Source organism: Vulpes lagopus, chromosome 6 (assembly GCF_018345385.1).
Source record: "Vulpes lagopus strain Blue_001 chromosome 6, ASM1834538v1, whole genome shotgun sequence".
Taxonomy (NCBI): Eukaryota; Metazoa; Chordata; class Mammalia; order Carnivora; family Canidae; genus Vulpes; species Vulpes lagopus.
The window spans coordinates 130,829,384-130,845,928 of record NC_054829.1 but is presented as its reverse complement, the minus strand read 5'-3'; the positions used below and the strand labels follow the sequence as shown (position 1 = coordinate 130,845,928).

At 49.5% G+C, this 16,545-nt stretch overlaps 1 protein-coding gene across 7 annotated transcripts in view; it reads left to right on the top strand.

Annotated features, from left to right (window-relative positions):
• Window positions 1–10,616: 10,616 nt before the first annotated feature.
• The window catches only part of ELF2 (E74 like ETS transcription factor 2), a 95,649-nt gene continuing 89,720 nt past the window's right edge, over window positions 10,617–16,545 (top strand). For 2 of the 7 annotated variants that reach the window (XM_041758741.1, XM_041758736.1), the window contains exon 1: window positions 10,617–10,855. The gene's annotated coding sequence lies outside the window, so the exon portion shown is untranslated. Of the gene's footprint in view, window positions 10,856–11,807; window positions 11,935–12,042; window positions 12,062–12,106; window positions 12,318–16,545 lie in introns of those variants that run through there. The other 5 variants (XM_041758743.1, XM_041758742.1, XM_041758739.1 and 2 more) reach the window with 4 other exon arrangements.

The following is a 16,545-nucleotide window of genomic DNA, read 5'->3' as shown; positions in this document are numbered from 1 at the left end:
CACTTCTGTCTTGCTTTCTGTTGTCTGCTTCTGCTGGGGCTGAGCCACAGGCTTAGCTTTCCCTGTTCTTAGTTTTCATATGGTAGATTATGGCTCTCCCACAACTACCAACCTACATATACACAAGGTTCCAGACACATTAAGAGACTGTAGATGGCCTGTTGGTCCCAATTCCAAATTCCTAAAAGGACAAAATATGATAGGCCTAGTTTAGATGAGGTACACCTTGCTGGTTCAATCAGTCCATTTTAGCCAAAGAGAGCAAAGTCACATGGCATAGCATGGCTACGTAGGGAAAGAACCAAGGCCTGGTTTTCAGAAAATGGGGTTAGCTCTCAAGCGAGTGGGTCAAAACCCAAAGGTACCCCCTTGGTGTTGAATTACAGGGGTTCTGAGTAAGAATGAAAGTATAGAAGAAGGATGGGAAAGCTAGAGATCACCACAACTAATGAGATTAGAGCAGAGAGTACAACAAAATGTTAATTGGGAGGCGCATCTTTTACAGCTCGGTATAGGACTGGAAGTGATAATCAAAGGGAGGGTCACAGGGAAGACTCAATTCTCAGAGTGGCGCAGGTAATCTGCTGTCCCTTTCAATCTGGAAATACACGTTCTTGGGCTAATTCTTGGAGGCTTTGAGTTATATTTGATTAAGCAAGACCTTATTCCTTTATAACATTTCAAAGCTCAACTGCGAGGATATTGTTTACTTACTTATTTTTTAAATGGCTTTATTTACTTATTCATGAGAGACACACAGAGAGAGGCAGAGACACAGGCAGAGGGAGAAGCAGGCTCCATGCAGGGAGCCCGATGTGGGACTTGATCCCGGGACCCCGGATCACGCCCTGAGCCAAAGGCAGATGCTCAACCACTGAGCCATCCAGGTGTCCCATGAGAATATTTTTATTTTTCAATTTAATTTTTTACATATTTTTAAATTGGAGTTCAATCTGCCAACATATAGCATAATACCCAGTGCTCATCCCATCAAGTGCCTCTCCTCAGTGCCCCCACCCCCTGCCCACCTCCCTTTCCACCACCCCTTGTTCGTGTCCCAGAGTTAGGAGTCTCCTGTGAGAATATTTTTTTTTAATTTAATTTACTTTATTTTTTACTTATTTTTATTTATTTATGATAGACATAGATAGAGAGAGAGGCAGAGACACAGGCAGAGGAGAGGGAGAAGCAGGCTCCATGCCAGGAGCCCGACGCGGGACTTGATCCCGGGACTCCAGGATCGCGCCCTGGGCCAAAGGCAGGTGCGAAACCGCTGAGCTACCCAGGGATCCCCGAGAATATTTTTAAATAAACATTTCCTCTCTTTATAGCTCACCAAGATTTTTCATACCCTACCCTCATAATAATCATTTCAGATTGATGTGAACTTTATAAGTTCTAACAATTAAAAAAAAAAAAACCCAAACATGAAGTCTTTTTTTAAAAAAGATGATTTATTTAAGTAATCTCTATACTCAATGTGGGGCTTGAACTCATAAGCCGAAGATCAAGAATCACATGCTCCTATCAACTGAGCCAGCCAGGTAACCAAATGTGAAATGTTTTTACCTAGCAAACTGAATGACCTTAGACCCTGGATTTACCATAACTTGTGTTCTCTTTTTTTCTTGCATTGTTATTATTATTATTATTATTTTAAGATTTTATTTATTTATTCATGATAGACACAGAGAAAGAGAGAGAGAGGCAGAGCCACAAGCAGAGGGAGAAGCAGGCTCCATGCAGGGAGCCTGACGTGGGACTCGATCCTGGGTCTCCAGGATCACACCCCAGGCTGAAGGCGGCACCAAACCACTGGGCCACCGGGGCTGCCCTATTATTTTTTTTAAATCAGATTTTATTTTTAGGTTATCTCTACACCCAGTGTGAGGCTCAAACTTACAACCCCAAGATCAAGAGTCACATGCTCAAGTGACTGAGCCGCCCCGGCTCTTGCATTAGATCATTGAAATGTTTTGCTGTAATTATAGAAACAACTAGAAACAACCTGGGGTACACAAAAGACTCTTGTTGTCTTATCTTACTTTTTCATTCCTTCGCCCCATTCATTCATTCCACCCCAAAAACCTGCTACTGGAAAGCAGGATCCCAGTTAATATATTTTTGTGGGGAGAGGGTTTCAGAAAGCCAATTACATGCACCATGGTCCTGTGAACTAATCATTAATCTCCTTTCAAAGTATCTAGACCATTTACAGAAGCACCTGCTGTTGTCTTTTAAAAAATTTTATACTCAAAAAGACTCAGTGCTACTCATTTGGTCTGATAACCAGGATTGTATCTTACTTCAATACAAATTTGTCCCTTGTGCTTCTCAGCCCATCACCTGGGAGTTCAGTATATCCAGTTCCTGCCTAATTCAACAGGTACTACAGTAGTGATTCAAGGGCTCTTGGGTGGGGGCATGGCTGGGTGGCTCAGTCGGTTGGGTGTCTGCCTTCGGTTCAAGTCATGATCCCAAGGTCCTGGGATCCAGCCCCACATGGGGCTCGCTGTTCTGGGGAGCCTGCTTCTCCCTCTCATTTCTGCTCGTGCTCTTGCTATCTCTATCTCTCTCTCAAATAAATAAAATCTTAAAAATAAATAAATAAAGGGCTCTGCAAGTTAATGGTAAAAAAAAAATAAAATAAAAAGAAAATTAAAGACCGAAATTTCAATAGAACAATATAAAAAGGATTAAGTTTTCCATCATACAAATGTTGGAAAACCACCAAAATTGGCTTATAATAGGTGTAAAGTACCTTATAAAAATATACTGGGTACCCTGAGGAAAAACTGAGAAGCAAAATAATTTTGAACATGTGGGTATAGCTGGCTCTAGACACAATTGTAACGTCGATAACTGCCTACATTTGAGTTCCCAGTTTGCCTAATCAACTTTAGCTCCTTCCTGAGATTTGCCTTGGCTCCTTAATGTCCCAGCTTTCTCTCTCGGGCTCACCAGGTCCGAGCCTATCTCAGTCGTCCTACCCCTGGCTTCTTGCCCCTCATCATCTTACTCCATCCTTCCCTTTCCTGCCCTGCCCGACCCGGTCAGTGAGAGGGAGGCTGTTATTGCTCAACTTTCCCCACCAGGCTCAAGGGTGTCAACATTTCCAAAGACCTTCCTCTTCCCCAACCTTCACCTCAGTGACCTCAAAAAGGGAGCTTGTAAAAATAAAAGCTGGATTCAAATTCCGACTCTGCTTGCCCGCATTGACAAAAGCAAGTCACTTATTTTCAGGCCTCAGTGTTCTTAACAGCACAACAATTGGGTTAGAGTAAATATATAATATTCCTGACAGATCTGAAAGACTAAAAGCTGGAGGTTGGAGACGCCAACCTTGCCTCTTCCATCTGTCAAAGTGTACTTCTTGGGGAGCCTGGGTGGCCCAGTCGGTTGGGTGCCTGCCTTCCAGCAGGGGTCCTGGGATTGGGCCCCCGCACCCGGCTCCCTGCTCAGTGGACAATCTGCTTCTCCCTTTCCCTCTGCCCCTCCTCCCAACTTGTGTTCTCTCTCTGTCTCAAATTAATAAAATCTTTTTCGTTTTAAAGCTTACTTCTCTAGCTTATACTGATCACAAAGGGACCTACTTTCTCCTCAGACACACTGAGTAGCAACATAATTAATCCTTGTTAACATACTAATTTTCTTTCTCCACCCAGGTAACCAACCAAAAGTGCAAACTTAGTAGGTGGGCTCTGAAAATTCTCTGCTAGTAGATTATAAGACGCTTTGTAGACTTGCTGAATTGTGAATTCACTTGCTTCAAATCACAGGTCAGAGGTATTGGCTTATTCATAAGGAGAGCACTGGGTAGGGAGAAGCTGGCCTGGTCTCGCCTTTAACCCTGGGGAGGACAATGCAGAGGAGGAGGAAGCTGAGCAGAATGTTGGGAGCGTGGAGCCAGCCTGCTTGGGTTTCCTGCCTGGCTCCACTACTCACTTGCTGGTGGTCTTTCTCAAGACCTCGGTGTCATAATCTGCAAATGACAACGGTTACTTTCCTGATTGGGTTGTTAGGACGATTTAAAAAAAAAAAAAAAGATGAAAAGAAAGTATACATTCAATCAGCACTGGTAAGATGATGCTAAATTTCACAAGTATTTTGTTAGTATTTAGGACTCTGATCGCACGTAAGGACAGACATTATCAATTACAATACCTATCATGAGCTCTTGAATATTAACTTTAACTATAGAACTATTAGTATTTCCCTCTCTCCTTCACATTATAGGAGTTTCTAGTCACTCGTATAAATTCACAGTATTTTAAGGATTTATTTATTTATTTATTTATATTATTTATTTTAGAGAGACAGAGAGAGAGCATGCCAGAGTGGGGGTGGGGGTGGGGGTGGGGGTAGAGGGAGAGGTTGAGAATCTCCAGCAGATTCTTGCTGAGCATGCAGCTCCTGGCCAGGCTGGATGTCACAACCCTGAGATTATGACCTGAGCCAAAGTCAGAGGCCTAACTGACTGAATCACCCAGGCATCTCGAGATTCACAGTATTTTAAAACTCTCAACCCATCTTCCCATTTATCCCATTCTTTTTCTGCCTGGTATTCACATTTTAATTATGGTTCTTCTTAATCATAGTGACCCCTTCATCCTCCATATTGATTGGCTCCTTCTCCTGACCCTAATTTCTCTCTTCTTTGCATAGCAGCCAGTGTCATCAGCAGATGTGGGAGGTCTACTCAGACACAAAAAAGCAGACAGGAAGGACATGAAACAGGAACTGGAGTAGAGGGAATATGCTGGCAACCCGCGGACGAAGGAGTGTCTGGAGAGAGGGAGATAGGGAAGGTGGCCAGAAACACTCAACCGTCATCTGCAGCAGCGTCTTCTACGTTAGGCAGAACAGGGACCCAAACTGAGGTGAAGTAGAGCTGCAAGGTGGCATCCAAGCCCCCCAAAACTGGGGGAGTAAGACATGAGGCTGGTGTCAAAGCTGAGGAAGAGGGCAATACTTTTTGTCCTTGATGTTTGGTCATGAACCATTAAAACACGCCTGCGCTTTAGAAGTACTGGTGGTTAAAGCATGAGCTCTGAAGGATCCAGTATCCAACTCTATTGTCAACTGTGTAACTGTGAATGAGTGGCTTGACCCTTCAATGTGACCTGTAAGATGGAGATACTTGTAGGTAATTCATAAGATTAAGAATACAAAGTATTTAGCACTATACTAATTGTGGTCAATATTAGTTATTATTGTCATTATTATTTCCTCTTACTAAAATATTGCCACTCACTCTGGTTAGTTGACCAGTAAGAAGAAACTGCAGAGGGGAAGGCAAATAAATCGTGGAAAAAAACAGAATGATTAGTTTGCCTTTCTAATCTTTAGAGTGATCCAGGAAATGAATGGAAAGAAAAATTTCTATTAATTCATTTTAACTTAGTAGCATGGAAGAAACAGTTATACGCCCTTGAAAACTGGTCAGCTCACAAATATGGAAATTTATTTCAGAATTTTCCCCATGGACTATATTTATCTTTGTATTTTAATTAAGTACTATGGCATTTATCCTGAATTTTATTAAGAAACCGATTTCATTCAGAAACCCTAAAGATTAATATGATCTTAAATCACTAATAACTTTTATGTACATTTCATTTGGATTTTTAATTTTTATGATAAAGACAAGGAGGGCAGCCCCGGTGGCTCAGTGGTTTAGTGCTGCCTTCAGCTCAGGGTGTGATCCTGGAGACTAGGGATCTAGTCCCGAGTCCCGTGTCCGACTCCCTGCATGGGGCCTGCTTCTCCCTCTGCCTGTGTCTCTGCCTCTCTCTCTCTCTCTCATGGATAAATAAAATCATAAAAAGAAAATAAAAACAAGGAGGCAAATCTGCTTACAAAAATTGGTTTTATCATTGAAAATATTAGAAATTATAACTACAATAAAATATTGTCTATCCTAACCCTTCAAATATTTTAACAGAGCAATAAAATGTATGCTAAAAGTAATTTGCTGATAGAATAAAATGCTTCCAACTAAAGCACTATCTTGAAGAAAAAACCACTTTAAAAATATATCATGAACTCAAAGTATGAAATGATTTTAAGGGCTTATTTTACTAGAAAACATTACATGGTAAAATCACATGTGTACTTCTTGAGGATTTAGCTTCTCTTCTATACTCAAAAGTTTGTACTTCCTTATTTTATCTGATTGCATTTGATGGCACAAATTTCATCCTCAAGAATTGTTTCATTGGATTCTAGAAACATAATAGGTTCCCCACCCCCTATTATTTTGGTTTTGGCCATTCTCTGAGGAAAGCCTCATAACTTGTTTACTACATAATGTGTAAGAGATTCTGATTCATACAAGGCAAAATGATGCCTAAAACAAAAGTGAGTGGAGACTGGGTTCCTTTGCAGAACCAGAGTATGGGAGAGTTAGGAATAGTAGTCAGCTTTGCAGAAGCCCAGAAAGGGGTAGTGGAAGGGATGGACATAGTGGCTTCTAAATAATGTAGGTTAATACCAGGATATAACTGGACAATAGCACCCAGAACTACTTATTCTGTAGGGAGAAGAAGAGATTTTTCTGGCTGTTCTTATAAAGTCTACACAGTTGTACAGTTGTTGGTAAACCTAGGGATTTGCCCACCTGCAATGATGGAATCCAACAGGTTTTAAGACTGTGACAGTGGGGATCCCTGGGTGGCTCAGCGGTTTAGCGCCTGCCTTTGGCCCAGGGCGCAATCCTGGAGTCCCGGGTTCGAGTCCCATGTCGGGCTCCCAGCATGGAGCATGCTTCTTCCTCCTCCTGTGTCTCTGCCTCTCTCTCTCTCTATGTCTATCATAAATAAATAAATCTTAAAAAAAAAAATAAAAGACTGTGTCAGTAATTCAAAGTTCACTACTGCACAATGTCCTTGTGGTAGCCAGCTTCCAACAATCCTCACTGGCGTGTGTGTGTGTGTGCGTGTGTGTGTGTGTGTGTGCGTGAGATTCCTGAGGCTAAGTCAGGAAAGGTAGCACATCATTCCCTTCTCTTGGACTACTCGCTCTGGAATGTTGTAAGGGAATATAGTCTTATTTAATCTACCCTAACTCAAAGTATCCAAGGATTACCCCAAGCAAGAGAATTTCCAGTTTGGGAGAGGAAAATGATTTACTGGCTAGCACTAGAAGAAGGTAGTCTTTTGTGTTCCTTATGTTGATTATCACTTCCATCCCTAAAATGGCTCTAAAAACTCCTTTTCCCATTTAACATTAAAAAAAAAAAAGATTTTGAAAAAATAAAAAAAAAAAAAGATTTTGAGAGAGAGACAGAGAGAGAGTGAGAGAGGGAAAGAGACAGGGTGAGAGCAAGGCCAAGCAGGGGGAGTGGCAGAGGGAGAAGCTGGCTCCCCACCAAGCAGGGCGCCCGGGTCAACTACTACGGACTTGGTCCCAGGACCCTGGGATTATGACCTGAGCTGAAGGCAGACGCTTAACGACTGAGCCACCCAGGGGCTCCCCATTTAAGATTCTGGTATAAAAGCAGGAAAAACCTCTTCTCTTAGTTAACCCACTATACTGAAGACAGGCTGAAATTTTAAAGACTTTGTTAGGTAAAAAGAAAACAAAGGGTAATAAATGGAGAAAAGGAGTATAAAAGTGTCCTGTTTAGTGTCCTGTTTAATACACATATTATACCATTTCATTTAGTCTACATAATCACATGTGTATGTATATAAACGCACAGAATAATGTCAGGAAGCTGAAATGCTAAATTATCCTTCATGGTTACCTATGGAAGAGTGGAGGTGTGGAAAGAGCAGACCAGCATGGATGCAGGGTGAGGAGTGGAAAGGGAAGCAGGTAAGGAGACCCGACTCTCTAAAACATGTTTTGTATTACTTGAAAATTGGCGGTGAGACTGTATTAATGAAGCACCTGCGTGATTACAAAATAAATAGTCTGCTATTAAAAACAGAAGAGCAACTTAAAAAAAGATTTATCTTAGAGAGGGAGAGTATGAGGAGGGGCAGGAGCAGAGACAGGCTGACTCTGCCCTGAGCCGGGGAGCCCCGTGAGGAGGTGCTGGACCCCGTGACCCCTGAGATCATGACCTGAGTCAGGGGCTTAATCCACTCAACACACCGAGGAGCGGCCCAGGCACGCGGGAGGCAAGAGCAGGCGAGCGACCCCCGCAGACCTCACGTCTGTATTCCGCAGCCAGGACCACGGGGCGCGTCACCCCTTCCCACGGAGTCTGAGGTCTCAGTGCTTCGCTACCAACTTCCCGGTCTGCACTCGGCTTCCACGAGACGCGCCTTTCCAAGAGCCACGGGCATCAGTTTGGCGCCTCCAAGGCCAGGACCAAGGGAGCAGGTGGCTCCATCTCCTGTGGTTCCCGCCAGCAGCGCGCACACGGCTCCCGGGGAGCAGACCGCCCCCCAATACCGCTCCTGTTCCCCCTGCAGGTCGCTGGCTGCAAGCTGGGGCGGGGGGGCTGTTGCAGGGCCGCCTGCAGGCTCTCCTCCCTGTACCCGCAGGCGGACTACCGGGCCGGTTCTCCGCCGTGGAGCGCAGGCTGGGAGCGAGGCCGGCGGCGGAAGCACGCAGGGGCCCCCCGGGCGGGCCCGGAACCGCGGCGTCCCCCGCCCGGCCCCGGCGGCGCAGGCCCCGGCCCCGCACGGCCACCCGCGGGCTGCAGGCGCCTCCCGCCGCTACTGGGAGCCGCAGAGCCGCGTCGCACGGGGCACGCCGGGGGGCAGCGCGGAAGAGCGGGACCGACCAAGCGCCGCGCCGCGCCGCCCTTAGCCACCGGGGCCTCTCCAGGCGCCTCGCAGGTGGCGGCAGGACGGGGAGGCCCCGCCAGGGGAGACGCGGGGGATGCGCGGGGTCACCCCGGGGCCGCGAGGGCGCAGCGGCCCCCGGACCCGCGGGGAGCGGACACCACCCGGCCTGGAGGCGGCGGCGCTCGCGGGCCGGTCCCTCGTGTTCCTCGTTCAGGGCAACGCCCGGGCTCGCCGTGTCTTCCAGCTCCGGGGCCCGCGAAACTTCATCGGAGTTAAGCGGCTCTCCTCGCGGCGGTCCGGCCTCGCCCCACGTTTAAGAGTAAAAACGAAAGGGGAGGCCCGGGGGGCGCAGCGGTGGGCGCCGCCTTCGGCCCAGGGCGTGACCCCGGGGTCCCGGATCGAGTCCCGCGTCGGGCTCCCTGCGCGGAGCCTGCTGCTGCCTCCGCCTGCGCCTCGGCCTCTCAGTCTCTCATGAATAAATAAATGGTCTTAAGGAAACCCAAAAAACAACTCTCTTGAGGAGTCTCCAGAGTGGCTCTTCCAGGCGGGGAAAGAGGAATCCCACCGGCACCCCCACGGGCCCCCGGGGGCATTCGGGCCCCCCCTGCCTTCAGGGGCTTCTCCGGCCTCGCGGCTGGTCGAGGAGCCGCGGGGAGCCCGGGCGGGGGGGGGCGGGGCAGGGCGGGGCGCGGGCCGGGAGGGCGCGGGCGGGTGCAGGAGGCGGGAGCGCACGCGGCCGGTGGGTCCGCGCCCCGGGGCGCCCGTCGCTTTGTTCCGGGAGCGGCGGCAGGGAGCGGGCGGCGGCCGGGCGTGGCGGCGCGGGAACCGGCCGAGGCGCAACTTCGCGTCCGTCCGTCCGTCCGTCCGCACCGGCGCGCGGGAGCTCCTCGCCGCCGGCGTCCGCGCACCGGGGCCCCTCGGTGCCCAAGGGGGTCCGGGGCGTGCGGCTGCCGCCGGGTCTCGCTGCCGGGCTCCCCCGCCCGGGACGCCCCCGCCGCCTTCCCGCCGCCTTCCCGCCGCGGGCCGAGCGGGGCGCCACAAAGGCTCGGTGCGGGGCCCGCCGCTCCCGCGGGCACCAACCGCCGCGCCGCCGGGCCGTTGGGCGGGGTCATTTCTGGGAACGGGGCGGGGTCGCGGGCGAGCGCGGCGGCGGCGGCGGAGGAGGAGCGGGCGGCGCCGAGGGCGCGAGGCGGGGGGGCGGGGCGGCCGGAGCGTCACGGGCGGGGCGGGGCCTGGAGGGGGCGGGGCCCGGAGGGGGCGGGGCCGCGGCGCGCTCGGTCCGCCCGCGCCCGCGCCCCCGCCCGCGCCCCCGCCCCCGCCGGTCCCTGGCGGCGGCCGAGGAGTGGAGCCGGGGCGGGGGGGACCTGCGCGGGGAGTTTTCCCGACCCCGGCCCCCGGTACCGGCCGCAGTGGCCGAGCGCGGAGCTGAGCCCGGGAGGGGCCGGAGTGACAGCGGGGCGCGGGGGGCTGTGCCGTGCGGCCCGGGCGGCGGGGAGCGGGGGCGGGGGCGGGGAGCGGGCGCTGCAGGTGCACGCGCTCCCCCCGCCCGGCGCACGGCGGGACCCCGCGGAGGCTGGGGTGGCAGCGGCGGCTGCGGGACCCCGAGCGGGGACGGGACAGGTGGCCCGCCGGGACCGGGGCGAGCGGGCTCGGGAGAAGTTGGGGGCCGGGGCGGGCGGGGGCGCGGGGCCCCGCGGGGCACGAACCGCCGGCCCCGGTGACAGGCGCGGCGGCGACGGGCGGGTCCCCCCCGCGCCGCGCGGGGAGGGGCGGGGCGGGGCGGGGCGGGGCGGGGAGGGGCGCGCGGGGCGGGCGGGGGAGGCGGACGCGAGTGTCCTGGTGGCGGCGGCGGGAGGCCGAGGGGGAGGAGCCGAGGCGGGGGGTGGGGGCGGGGCGGCCCCCCCTGCTCCCCGCGCCGGGCTCTGTGTCGCCGCCGTCGCCTCGGCGGTTGGGCATCGCGGGGCGGCGCGGGCGGGGCGGGGCGCTGCGCGGGGCGGCCGCCGCTGTTTTGTTCGGTGTCTCCCGGCGGAGCGGCTCGGGCTGCCGGGGAGGCCCCGGGCCCCTCGGGGCGAGTCGCGGCCGGGCCGGGCGGAGAGCGGCGCGGCGGAGAGCAGGTAAGAGCGCGGGCCGCCGGGGCCTCGCCGTCCGGGTCCCCGCCCCGGGCGCTGCCGGCGGCTCCCCGGAGGCTGCGGCGGTGACAACGGCCGGGCGCCGCGGGGCAGCGGCCGGGCGGCGGGGCTCGGGCGCGGGGCGGGGGATGGGCCGCGGCCGGCCGCCGTGTTTACAGTCCGCGAGTCGCCCGTGCGGCCGGGACGGAGCTGAGCCGCTGCCCCGCGGGGAGGCCGGGCCGGGCCGGGGGCGGGGGCGGGGGGCGGCCCGCGGGACGCGCGTCCGGGGCGGGGGGGCCGGGGGGGCCGGGGCGGGACCGGGCGGGCCCGGGGCGGCGGGGGCCCGGGCGCGCGCTGCTTCCCCGTCGGGCCCCCGGCCGCCGCTCCCGTGCCCGCCCGGCGGCTCGCGTGGCAGGTTGTGCGCGGTTCTTCTTTATTCTCGGCTCCGCGCCGCCCGCCCGCCCGCTGCCCCCGGGGGCCGGAGGCTCGAGGCTCGGCGCTGCGCGCAGGCTGGGCTGGAAACCAAACAAAAACGGGCTGTGTGGCGCGCGTCCCGCGGCCGCCCTGGGGTCCCCGCCGGGCGAGGCTGCCCCCCGGGACCGCGCGGGAGGGGCCCGGGGCTCCGCAGGGGCGGCTGCTGCCGACTCCCCAGCGCCTTCGCGAGCCGAGCGCCCGCGCCCCCCGCGCCCCCCGCGCCCCCCGCGCCCCCGCAGCCCCGCACCCCCGAGCCCCCCGGGCCCCCCACCCGCTGAGCCCCCGCAGCCCCGCTCGGCTGGGACATCTTTACTCCATGTCGGTAAAGGACGGAGAAACCCCCCAAGGGCCGAGAGCAGCCGATTGCACCGTTCCCCGCGTCTCCCGCGCCCGCCCCCCGCGCTCCCTTCCAGGACCCGGACTCGCCGCGGGGCAGCCCGAGGGCTTAGGGCTCAGTCCTCGTTTAACCGGGGGTGGGGGTGGGGGTGGGGGTGGGGGTGGGGGACACTTCATCAGAAGACCTGTGAAATACCCCCCCTTCGTGGCCATCTAGTCTCAGCTGCGTGGTCTACATTTTAATCCGGAGATGATACAACAGGAACCCGGGTTCGGTAATCAGATTTGCTTTCCTTTTTACCTGTGAGTCACCGTAGACAGGGAAATGCGCACTTTCCCTCGGGCCGCGACCCAGAGCAGGGCCAGGACGGCGGAGGGAGGAGGGACGGCCGCTGTGCCAAGGTAGGATGGGGCCCTCGCGTTTCAGAGTTTCTTCCTCTCTTTAAGAGGGAGAAACGACTTTATGCAAGCCTGGGAATCACCAGACTCCACGGAAGGAATTTAGGGACGATTAAAGTCTGTAGGTCGTGCGACAGGGCTCGTGCAGTCTGCTCTTTCGAATGTCCCCGAGCTCTCTCCTAGTGCGCACATTAAGTGGAAAACTGAAATACCTCGGGCGTATGAAGTTTGAATATTTACTGTCAACCTATGTTTAAAGGTTAGTGACTGAACTAGTCACATTGATTAATCATTGCTTCCCATTTCAGATATATATACACATATACACACACATATGTACGTGTAGATATATACGTATGTATACGGACACACTAATTTACAAGATTACCAGAGTGTGATTGGAAGGTATTTATAACTTCGAGATTTTTCTGTCCTAGATATTAGGATGTTAACTTTGGATGTGGTAGGCCTAACCAGTGTTGATGGCTTGACCTACTCACAGGTCATACACCAAGGTGGGGTTTTTTGTTTGTTTGTTTGTTTGTCTTGGTAGCAGTTTTATTGAGATATAATTCATGTACCATTCAATTCACCAGTTTAAATTTAACGTGTAAAATTAAGCGGTTTTTCACTGTATTCACAGAGTTCTTGCACTATCACCATAATCGATTTTAAGACATTTTCATCATCCCAAAAAGGAATCCTATACCCATTAATGGTTACTCTTCTTTTTCCCCTAAAATCCCTAGCTCTAGGCAACCACTGATCTGTCTCTATAGATTTGCCTATTGTGGACATTTTTTTTATAAGTAGAATCAGGAGCCCTGGGTGGCTCAGTGGGTTGAGCTCCGACTCATGATTTTGGCTCAGGTCCTGATCTTAGGGTGGGAAGATGGAGTTGGGGGTGGAGCCTTCTTAAGATTCTCTCCCCTGCTTGGCCGCCCCGCCCTTGCTTACAGCACACACACACTCAAAAAATAAAAGAATCATATAATATGTAATTTTTCATGACTAGTTTGTTTTAGCATACTGTTTTAAAAGCCCATGTTGTAGCATATGTCATTGTTTCTTTTTATAGCTGACTAATATTCTATTGTATGGATATACTACGTTACTTATTAGACAGTGGACGTTTGAGTTTTCACTTTCTTGTTATTATGAACAATGCTGCTTTAAACATTTTTGTACACTTTTTTGTGGTTATGTTTTCATTTCTCTTGGGTATGTACCTAGCATAGAAAGTTAATGTGCATAAGTCTATGGCATTTCTGTACCCAAATCTGAACTATCAGAGAGATTCAGAAAACAATCCCATTCACAATTGCATAAAATACTGAGGAGTAAATTTAACCAAGGAGTTAATAGACCTTACTCTGAAAACTATAAAACATTGATGAAAGAAGTTGAAAGATGATACAAATAAATGGAAAGATAAACCATACTCATGGATTAGAGAAATTAATATTGTTAAAATATCCGTACTATCTGAAGCAATCTACAAATTCATTGCAACCTCTATCAAAATTTCAATCGCATTTTTCACAGAAGTAGGAAAAATAATCCTAAAATTTGTATAGAAGTTTATTTGTATACAAAAGACCGTATAGCCAAAGCAATCTTGAGAAGGAAGAATGAAGCTGAAGATACTAATCTCCCTGATTTCAAACTATACTACAAAGCTATATAGTTAAAGCAGTATGGTACCTCCCCCAAAACAGACATAAATCAATAGCACAGGATACAGCCGAGGAAATAAACCCATTCTTATAAGGTCAAATAATGTTTGACAGAGGAGGCAGGAAGTTACAACGGAAGAAACGTCTCTTCAATAAATGGTGCTGGGAAAACTGGACAGTTACATTGCAAAATAATGAAACTGGACCACTTTATTGTTTTATTTTTAAGTTTTTATTTATTTATTTTGGAAGTAATCTCTCTGCCCAGTGTAGGACCTGAACTTATGACCCCAAGATCAAGAGCCAAGTACTCCACAGATTGAGCCAGACAGGTGCCCCTAGACTTTCTTTTTTTTTTTTTTTTTTTAAGATTTTATTTATTCATTCATGAGAGAGACAGAGAGAGAGAGAGGTAGAGACACAGGCAGAGGGAGAAGCAGGCTCCATGCAGGGAGCCGGATGTGGGACTCGATCCCGGGTCTCCAGGATCAGGCTCTGGCCTGAAGGCGGCGCTAAACCGCTGAGCCACCCAGGCTGCCCGGCATTGGCTATTTTTTCATATAATTATTAGCCATTAATAGATCCTTTTTGTTGAAGTAGCCATCCAAATCTTTGCCCATTTTTGTTTTATTATTGAGTTCTAAAAGTTCTTCTTTTAAAAAAATTATTTACCTGAGAGAGAGAAGAGGGAGGGGCAGAGGAAGAGGGAGAGAGAGAGAGAATCAAGCAGATTCCCCGATGAGTGGGAAGCCTGACCTGGGGCTCAGTCTCACAACCCTGAGATCATGCCCTGAGCTGAAATCAAGAGTCAGATGCCTAACCGACTGAGCCACCCAGGCCTCCTGAGTTGTAAAAGTTCCTTATGTGTTCTGGACGTAAGCCCGTTATTAGATACGTGATTTGCAAATATTTTCTCCTAGTCTGTGGCTTGTCTTGACATTTTTTTATTGGAGCCCTTTGAGATGCAAAAAGTTTTAAAATACATGTATTTTTAGAGTTTTTATTTTTTAAAGTATGCTCTAGGCTCAATGTGGGGCTCGAAATCATAACCCCAGGAGTCATATGCTCCACTGAGCCAGCCAGGTGCACCCCCCCGCAAATTTTAATATTTATGGAGTTTAATTTCCCAGCTTTTTCTTTCATAGATCATGCTTTTGTTGTAAGAACTCTCTGCATAATCCAGGGTCTCGAAGATTTTCTCCTTTGTTTTCTTCTAGATGTTTTTGCTCTTAGATTTAGGATCTATTTTGAGTTAATTTTTGTTGTTTTTTTGTTTTGGTTTTTTGAGTTAATTTTTATGTATGGTGTGAAGTAAGGGTCTAAATTCATCTTTTGCAATATGGATCGTGTTAGAACAATTTGTTGAAAAGATACCATTTCTCCATTGATTATAAACATAAATATTTATTTCTGGACTCAGTTGTATTATCTATATATCTATCTTTACGCTAGCTGAGACTAACTCCGTCTTTGTTATTTTGCCCAGTGGTAACTTATAAAACCAGGTAGTGTAAGCCTCTGGTTTTGTTTTTGTTTTTAAAAGTTATAGCTCTTCTGGGCCCAATGTAAGAATTTTAGGATTAGCTTATTAATGTCTGCAAAACAGTCTTGGGGTTTTTATGGGTAAGCATTGAATCTGTAAGTCAGTTTGGGGAGAATTATAAATCTTGGAATATTTACTTTTCTGATACAGGAACATGAAAATTTCTCTTGATTTATTGACCTTTAATTTTCTCAGTGATGTTTTGTAATTTCAGTGTATAAATCTTATACTTAATTTTTTAAATTTTATTGTGGTAAGAACACAACACAAAATCTACTTCCTGAACTTTTTAAGTATTTAATGCAATATTATTTATTATAGGCACAGGTGTTGTATAGAACATCTCTATATTTGGTAGAGGATTCCTTTTATTAAATTTTTTTTTAAATTTTTTTTTATTTATTTATGATAGTCACAGAGAGAGAGAGAGAGAGAGGCAGAGACACAGGCGGAGGGAGAAGCAGGCTCCATGCACCGGGAGCCCGACGTGGGATTCGATCCCGGGTCTCCAGGATCGCGCCCTGGGCCAAAGGCAGGCGCCAAACCACTGCGCCACCCAGGGATCCCGAGGATTCCTTTTAAGTTCTAGTTTGTTCCTGAGTTTTTATCATGAATGAGTATTAGGTTTTGTCAAATGCTTTTTCTGCATCTGTTAGCTTGACCAACTGTCACAGTTTGCCCAAGACTGTTGTGGTTTTAGCACTGAAATTCCTGCATTTTGGGAAACTCTTCTGCCCTGAACAAACCAGTATGGTTGGTCACCTCAGTATCTTAAATGATCATGTGGTTCCTGTCCTTTATTCCATTAATATTGTACGTTATATTAATTGATTCTCAGATATTAAATTTAGCCTTAGTCCTAGGATAAATCTCACTTTGTCATGGCATATAATTCTTACTATAGTTGCTGGCTTTCCTTTGCCAATGTTTAGTTGAACATTTTTGTGTCTGTGTTTATGAAAGATACTGGTCTGTAGGTTTTTTTTTTTAATATATTTTTGGATTTTGTAACATAGTAATACTAGCCTCATAGAATGAATTGAGAAGTATTTCCTCTTTTATTTTCTATAAGAGTTTGTGAATAGTTGTTATTATTATCTATTGGAATACATCTGATAGAATTTACTACTGAAAGCATCTGGGCCTGGATTTTCTTCTTTTGGAAAAACTTTAAACTGCTAATTCAGATTCTTTATTGGTCACAGGTCTGTTCAAATTTTCTGCTTATTTTTGAGGTAGTTTCTGTAATTGTGTTTCTTGGGATTTGT